Raw genomic sequence first — 6,627 nt, forward strand, 5'->3', positions numbered from 1 at the left:
TTTCTCACCGGTCTCTGCCATTCTGCCAGGTACACGAAATCTCAACTGGTTTTGCTTTCATTTTCCCCGGTGACTAAGGCTGTTGAACATTTAAGTGCTTCTCAGCCATTCAAATTTCCTCTATTGAGAATTCTCTGTGTGGATCTGTCTGCCATGTTTGAATTGGACGGTTTGTTTTCTTGATATATAGTTATTTTTTGAGTTATTTGTGTATTTTGGGTGTTGACACTCTTTTGTATGTGTAGTTGGCAAAATCTCTTTCCCGTTCTGTAGGCTGCCACTTTGTTCAAATGGATCCCCGTCGGACTGGACCTGTTAAGTTCTAGCTACGCCAAGATATACACGAGTCCTAAAGTGCCTACCTACAGACTCAGGCTAAAATCTTTACCTCTTCAGTTTCACTTCCCACTTTAATTTCCATCACATATTCTATCCGTTTCTCTGTCATTAGGTCTGTCTTCCCAACTTGGAAATGACTTAAAAGCAAGGCCAGATTTGAAGAGCGTTGGTAATTCGCAAACACAGTTTTCCTAACCAAAATTCCTCAGGCTTCATCTACTCCATATTTCCGATACCTAACACATACTCTGCATCTAATCATAAAATGAAAAATGAGTCGATATATTTGAAATGTTTCACCATCCTTATTACACACGATCTATTCTAAGATCCTGTCAGCACTTTCATTGAGAACAGCTGATCAAACACCTAAAGGGCTTAACCAACATAATCAATGTACTATGACTTTGTCTAGTGAGGCCAACTTGCCCAGAGAAATTCCAACCCACCTGTATAAAAAGGTCATAGCAAAACCCCTTATTTTGCATGCTAACTAAAAAGATTTTTAAAAAATATTTAAATTCATAGGGTAAGGGGATGTCTCAGGGGTAGGAGCTCTGGCCTGAAGTCTTAGATGTGACTCCCAATACTGTGAAAAGGAAGACAAGATTCTCACACTGCTTCCCACACTCCCCCATGCCTCTTGATAAGGGGACAGGGAGGACACTTATGCTGTACCCAGACCAGCTTCTCCTGGGGTCCCAGATGAGTCATGGTGGGACACAGTCAGGCAGAGATCAAGGGTTCTGCTAAGAAATTACATTTCCCTGCCCAAGCCTGAAAAACTGGAGGTCATCTGGTGGCTCATTCACTTGTTCATTCATTCATTCATTCATTCATTCATTCAGGCAATTTCCTAGCTCTGAGAGTATTATGTAGGAAACATGGGTGGGCTTGAGACGGGGTCTCTCACTGGCCTGGAACACACCAATTGGGCCAACCTTCCCAGCTCTTAGACTGCAGAAGCTCATTATACACCTGACATTATTCCATGGGTTCTGGGGATCCTCATGCTTGTGTACTTGAGCGACTGAGCCATCTCACCAGCCTTCGTTTTATGGGGGCAGAGCAATTAGACACAAGGGCCATAGGGCTGGGTATGGGCAGTCGACCTACTCTGGGGGCCCCTGGAAGAAGAAACACAGGAGCAAAAAGAGGTCCAAGAGGCAGTTGCTGGTGTTCAAGTGCGGGAGAACAGGGCTTTTGTTTCGAGGAGAGGCAGGGGTGGATTTCCTGTGAAGTCAGAGGCTTAAGTCTCAGAGCAGCTCTTGGTGCCTCCCGACAACATGAGGGGCCAGGCCCAACACCCACATAATCTCATGCTTTTGTGGAATTGCCAAAGTCAGGTATTTTAACAGCAACTGATTGAGAACACTGCCTCTGTCTGCTCCAACTTCCCTCCGCCATTTCCTTTCTCCCTTGGGTATCATGATGTAGCTGTGACATTTTTAGAGAGGTGGATAAGGAGAAGTTGTGAAGCAGTGCTGACTGTGACAATAATTAAAGTCAAAATATGTTATCCCAAAGAGGATGTTGACACGGGGCTTTTTAATAGGTGGTGGCAGTTCAAAAAAATCCTCAAGATTAAAGATCAAGGAAACTCAGCTTGAAAGAGCCAAGCTTTTGTTTTTTGATTTTGCAGCGCTGTGAAATCTAAGCTGACAACCATTATCTTTCAGTTGTTTTCATTTTGAAATAGAGACCTGCCGTGTTGACGAGGCTGACCTTGATCCTCAGGGCTCAAACGATGATCCTCCTGCTTCAGCTCCCTGAGTACCCTGGGATTAAGAGGCTCACAGCTATGCCCAGTTGGCCTTAAAGCTTCGCTATGAAAGAAATTTTAGTATTCCAATAATGAATGGAGATGTCGAAACTTTCCCAAGTGCCAATGGTAAAAAAGTGTTGCTCAACCACTAGAGACAAGATGCAATATCTCATTCTTTAGTAGAAAACCGACATCACAAAATTCATATACGACAGGAGCGTATTCTAAAGATTCACAGTGAAAAGTGCAGTGGTAAAATTATTACAGAGATGTGTTACACTGATGGAAACATTGACGCACATTTAATTTACATAATTGCCTTCATAAAGGCAAAGTCGATCTCATATAAACTTAATGTTTATTGTTATTATGTAACTTTAGCGTGTTTAATAAGTTTTATTTTAGAATGGTGTAAACTCTCGCCAACTGTGCTACCAAACATGGAAAGGATTTGGGGAGCTATCTAGTGAGATCAAGGCCAAAAAAGGAGGTGAAGTTATTTCCTTCGATCTCCCAGCAGAGCAGGAATCCTCTCCCATAAGCCTCAGCGTCACAGACTTGGGCTCTCCTCCAGGCCTGTGCTGTCTCTGTCATGGGTGAAAGTGATGGCTATAGGAAGTTCTGTCAGGCTGATTGCTGTCTACAGTTCCCCCTTTGACCCTGAGCATCCACAAGGCTACAGGCACAGCTAACTCCCCTTTCCACCTCACAACAGCTCTGCAGACACCTGAGGTACAGGGGTCAGTCACCTTGTTCTTGTCTAGGGTGACCTGGCATCGTTCCAAGACGTCTCTGATGTTGTGGCTTCCGAAGTCTAGAATATTCCTCAGAGTTAATGATAATGTGGAGACTGATGCCGGCTCACATGGCAGATGCTGTGTGGGCTTTGACTTTATGGCAATCCTAGAAGTGGGCAAAGTCATGAGGCACAGCTTATAGATGAGGAGAAGTTAAGTGCCTAGCTTACAGAGTCCACGGGGTGGGGGTGGGGGTGGGGGTGGGGGTGGGGGTGGGGGTGGGGGTGGAGGTCGTCACTGGACTTTTTGATTTCAGAGTCTGTGTCCTTAGTCACCATACCCCCATGGCTAGAATTAGGGAGCTGCAGGCAGTGGGGTGGAGACTAAGGCGTCTTGGGGGTTACGGTTACTAACCATATGTGTCTAACAAGGAAACTTTAGAACACACGAGGCAAGACATGGTGGCATTAGAGAGACAGAATCCACAGTGACAGGTTTAGAACTGTAGATCTTTAACAATGTGTTGTCATAGAACCGATCTCTTGAAGCTTTATCTAGATCCATAGAGCGGCCGCTTCCACTTCCTTCCCCCAAGTCCCTGGCAAGCAGCATCCGACCTTCTGTTATCAGAGAGGGGAGCAAGTCAAATCTTTGGCCACTTGCAAAGTAAAAGGGCATTTGACAGCCCCCTGTTGCCTGGCCCAGGCACCTCCAGCTTGGCCTGGGAGAGCGAGATAAGCGACCATCAGCCTCTGACCCCACAGAGGCCCCGCTCTTCCCGGCCTCATCAGGTCCCTGTGAAAGGGTCAGGCCTCGCCTGCTGCTGACAGGGATCTCAGAGCAGGATCTACCAGATCTAGCCCAGCCCAGCTTGGGGCCAAGAGGGAATAATTATCTTTTGTCCTTGCTCCCACCCAGTTCCTACCTTCCCAGCCCACCAGGAAGCTGGGTCCCCCGCTTTCAATGCTATTATAATAACAGCCATTCATAGCTACTGTACCCTGCACGGTTCACCAAGCAGGGTCCGCCCAGGCTTCACAGAACTCTCACAATGGGATACGTGGGAGGGAGGGGAAGAGGAGAGGTGGTGTGGGCCGTGGGGACTGGGTAGATGGCCATTTTGCAGGTGAGAACAGGACCTGGAGAGAACCAGTCGAAGCATCTGCTTGCATTTTCCGTGTTGGAGGACCATTTAAAGGAGAATACAATGGGAGCAGAGGCGTGAGAAGATTCGAAATAGATGTGATAGAGATGTGAGCACCAGCAAAATCATACGAGGCCTTGTAGATTGTGAACAGGAGTCAGGCTTTTAAGCTGGGTGTGGGTTGCAGGACTTCAGTCCCAGCACTTGGGAGGTAGGAGCAGGAGGATTAGGAGTTCAGGGTCATTCTCCATCCGCAATGAGCTCAAGGCCAATCTGGGGTACACGAGACTATGTCTCGAAACAAAACAAGCAAGCAAACACAAAAAGAGGTGCTTATTTTCTAGGCACATTGAGTAGAATTCTCACTGACCCGAGAGAATTCACAGTATGTGAAGTAACTTCTGTCAGCTGCCGCCCTGTGCTGTCCAGGCCATGCCCTGTGCGTCCCATCCCCTGGCAACTCTGCAGCTCCCTCCCCCGAGTTTGGTTACCCAGAAGTCACTGGGAGGTGAACAGACACGAGCAGAGAAGACAATAGGCGTCAGAACAGTGTGTTCTCATCTTCTGCAGTCCCCAGAAAGTTGACCGTGTAGCTCAGAGTGTGATAGAGAACAGGGGAGGGTGGCTCCAGGGGGCCTAAGAGGTTCCCAGTGAGGAGACCTGGGCATGAGGCAGGGTCAGCTAGGTCAGACGATCTAGAACGGGCAGGAACATCCACATTTCAGGATGGGAAACAGCAGGCACAACAGTGAGAACAGACAAAACCCGAGACTCTTGGTGATTAGAGGAGTTGTCATCTGGCTGGATTGTTAGCTGGGTGCCCAGCAGCAGTGCCCAGGGGTGTGTTCTGCCCCTTTCCCTTCATGCGTTGTGAATGCTTCCTGATGCCAACAAGTCTTTTTAGACAGCCTCCTCCTCCTCTTCCTCCCCTTCTCTCTCTCCCTCCCCCTTCTTTCTTCCCTCCTTCCCTCCCTCTCTTCCCTCCTTCCTTTTCTTCGTGTGTGTGTGAGTGTGTGTATATGTGTATGTGAGTGTGTGTGCATATGTGTGTGTATGTGTGTTTGTGTATGTGCATGTGTGTATGTGTGTGTATGTGCATGTGTGTGTATATGTGTATATGTGAGTGTGTGTGTATGTGTGTGTATGTGAGTGTGTGTATATGTGTGTGTGAGTGTATGTGAATATGTGTGCGTGCATGTGTGTGTATGTGAGTGTGTGTACATGTGTGTGTGAGTGTGTATATGTATGTGAATGTGTGTATGTGCATGTGTGTGTATGTGAGTGTGCGTATGTGCGTGTGTGTGTATGTGCATGTGTGTGAGTGTGTGTATATGTGTGTGTATGTGAGTGTGTATGTGTGTGAGTGTGTGTGTGTGTGTGTGTGTGTGTGTGTCTGGTGGGCAGATGACAACTTTAAGGAGTTGATTCTTGCTTTCCTCTGTAGGCTCCTGAGATCAAACTCAGGTCATCAGACTTGTGTGGTGAGCACTTTTACCTGCTAAGCTGTCTGGTCAAACCCAGATTCTTTTCTTTTTCTTTTTCTTTTTTTTTTTTTTTTTGTTTGTTGCCTTTATATTTAGAGCAGGATCTTGCTCTGTAGTCCAGCCTGACCTTGAACCTACAGCCACCCTTTTGTCCTAGTTCCCCAAGTTCTGGCCTTAAGGGATTCAGTCACTGGATCTGGCTTTCTTGCAGGTTTCTTCAGAGCTCTTCCTTCTGTGTCTTATAACCAGCCCCCTAGTGTTGGATACTGAGACTCTTTCTAGTTTTTCTCTATTCCAAGCAAGGGACGAACATCTTTGCCCACAAGCCTTTGGGCAAGTGTTTTATCTTTGTACAATGATGGTGGGGAGTCCTGAAGGCCATGTGGTAGACAGAGTTGAACCTTGGAAGGACTGAGTTAGCTCTGTTTGAAACCAGCCTGGAGGTCACAAGGGCAGTTCTTGGCTGGGTTTTTCTTCCAGGGGCCCCAAGCAGGGACGTTCTGAGAGACGTCTTGAGCAGCAGATAGAGAGCCATGACCGGGGTCTCCGGCTTCCTGGACCAGATAATGAACAAAGGAGAAAGGAGGCCCAGCCCAGAGAACTCACACTCCCTTTCTTGCTGTGCGCCAGTCTGGCAACTGACTTGGTTACCAGTTGCCAGTGCCTTCTCAGGAGACAAACATTGTTTTAAACAGCACAAACTTGGGTTCAAATCACACCTCCACCACTGAAGAGATCTTGTGTCAGTTTCTCAGTGGCTCTTGGATTTCTGTGTGCTCACTTGCAAAGTGAGGGGAAACCACCTGCTAGACATATTATGAAAGCTAATAAGGATGAGCGAGGTCCTGACTGACTAAGAGTCCATGCTCCCAGAAGTCATGGTCTATACTTTCATTGTCATGTAGAGTGTCCATTCTCTTTTTAAATGTTATTGGGGACAGGGGGAGGGGGATTGCTCAGTGGGTAAAACGCTTTCTGTGTAAGTGTGAGAACAGGAGTTGAGATCTCCAGCATCGATAGAAAACGGCCCAGCTGTAGTCCCAGCACTTGCAGATTCCCCAGGACTGGCTGGGACTCTACACTTCCTAGAATCAGCCATCCAGCAATCAGTGGAGCCCCACAATCAGCAGGAAACCCTGGCTCAGAAAACAGAGTGGA

General features: G+C 47.2%; 1 long non-coding RNA gene across 1 annotated transcript; it reads right to left on the bottom strand.

Annotated features, from left to right (window-relative positions):
• Nucleotides 1–2,455: 2,455 nt before the first annotated feature.
• Nucleotides 2,456–3,696, bottom strand: LOC120101472 (uncharacterized). The gene is made up of 3 exons (XR_005502022.2): nt 3,256–3,696; nt 2,854–3,007; nt 2,456–2,691 (listed from the first exon to the last, which is right to left on the bottom strand). It is a non-coding gene; the product is annotated as an uncharacterized LOC120101472 (long non-coding RNA).
• Between the last annotated feature and the right edge of the window lie 2,931 nt (nt 3,697–6,627).

The sequence above is a fragment of the Rattus norvegicus genome, chromosome 3 (genome assembly GCF_036323735.1).
Source record: "Rattus norvegicus strain BN/NHsdMcwi chromosome 3, GRCr8, whole genome shotgun sequence".
NCBI classification, from domain to species: domain Eukaryota; kingdom Metazoa; phylum Chordata; class Mammalia; order Rodentia; family Muridae; genus Rattus; species Rattus norvegicus.